Raw genomic sequence first — 1,043 nt, forward strand, 5'->3', positions numbered from 1 at the left:
AATAATTTTCAAAATTGGTGGGTGTGTGAAAAATGAAGAATTACCTAAATTTTTTTAAGACCATTACTTTCAAAATAATTACAGGGGAAAAATAAAAAAGAGAAATAGTGAAATTTAAAAGAAAATAAAATTTTCACAGTTCCCCATGTTGTACATTTTTAATGTCACAATAAAATGAATTTTTTATTTTTTGGAAAAAAGGTACTGAGAGATTAGGCTAATTTTGGTTGGGTTAGATTAGATCAGGTCAGGATTTGGTGAGGGTTGGGGGAGAGTCCCCTTGTAAGGAGTGGTGGGGGTACAAATGGACTGGTTGGTAGGAAATAGGTGCACGGATGGGGCCTGGGCCTAACCCCAATAACTAATAAGGCAGGGTCTGGAGAAGGAATATGGCCCCCAAATGGGGCCAGGGGCAAGGCCCAAAGGGGGAAATTCTGCAATGGATGGGGGTCCAATTGTAAATTCCCAGTAGGAAATGGGAGAAAGGGGGGGAACTCCCAAGGGGGATAGGAAAATTTAGCTTAAGTGCTTATAATTAGGCGGTTAGTTTAGGGTTTTCACCCAGCTGAGGACTATTTTTTTTCGTAATGTATGTAGTCCCTTTGATTGATTTGTATTTCTTTCCCCAGGAAAATATCTAATTTTTGAGTTATGTCACTACTTCTTTGCAGTGATTTTAAGGAACCTGTGGGATATGGGTACAAAATCAATCAAAATACTAATGCATCACCATAAAGACATATAGATGTCAGATAATTTTGGGTTTGAGTGAAATTGTAAATTGTCACCTAACCAAAACCTAACCAATTAATCAAACCCAAACCCCAACATAAGTCACCTTATTTGAAATGATATTACAAAATTTTCATCCCCTCCCCCCAAAAAAACTCTTTTTTCCCAACGTCCCAGGAGTTTTGAGAATATAGCAAAAAACAGGAAAACTAGAGGATAAAATCTACAAAGAAAATAATTATCCCCAAAAAGAAAGGGGCACATCAGAAAAAACCCTTTGGTTTTAGTGAAAATGTAGATTTTCCCCTGAA

The sequence above is a fragment of the Penaeus monodon genome, chromosome 21, assembly GCF_015228065.2.
Source record: "Penaeus monodon isolate SGIC_2016 chromosome 21, NSTDA_Pmon_1, whole genome shotgun sequence".
NCBI classification, from domain to species: Eukaryota; Metazoa; Arthropoda; class Malacostraca; order Decapoda; family Penaeidae; genus Penaeus; species Penaeus monodon.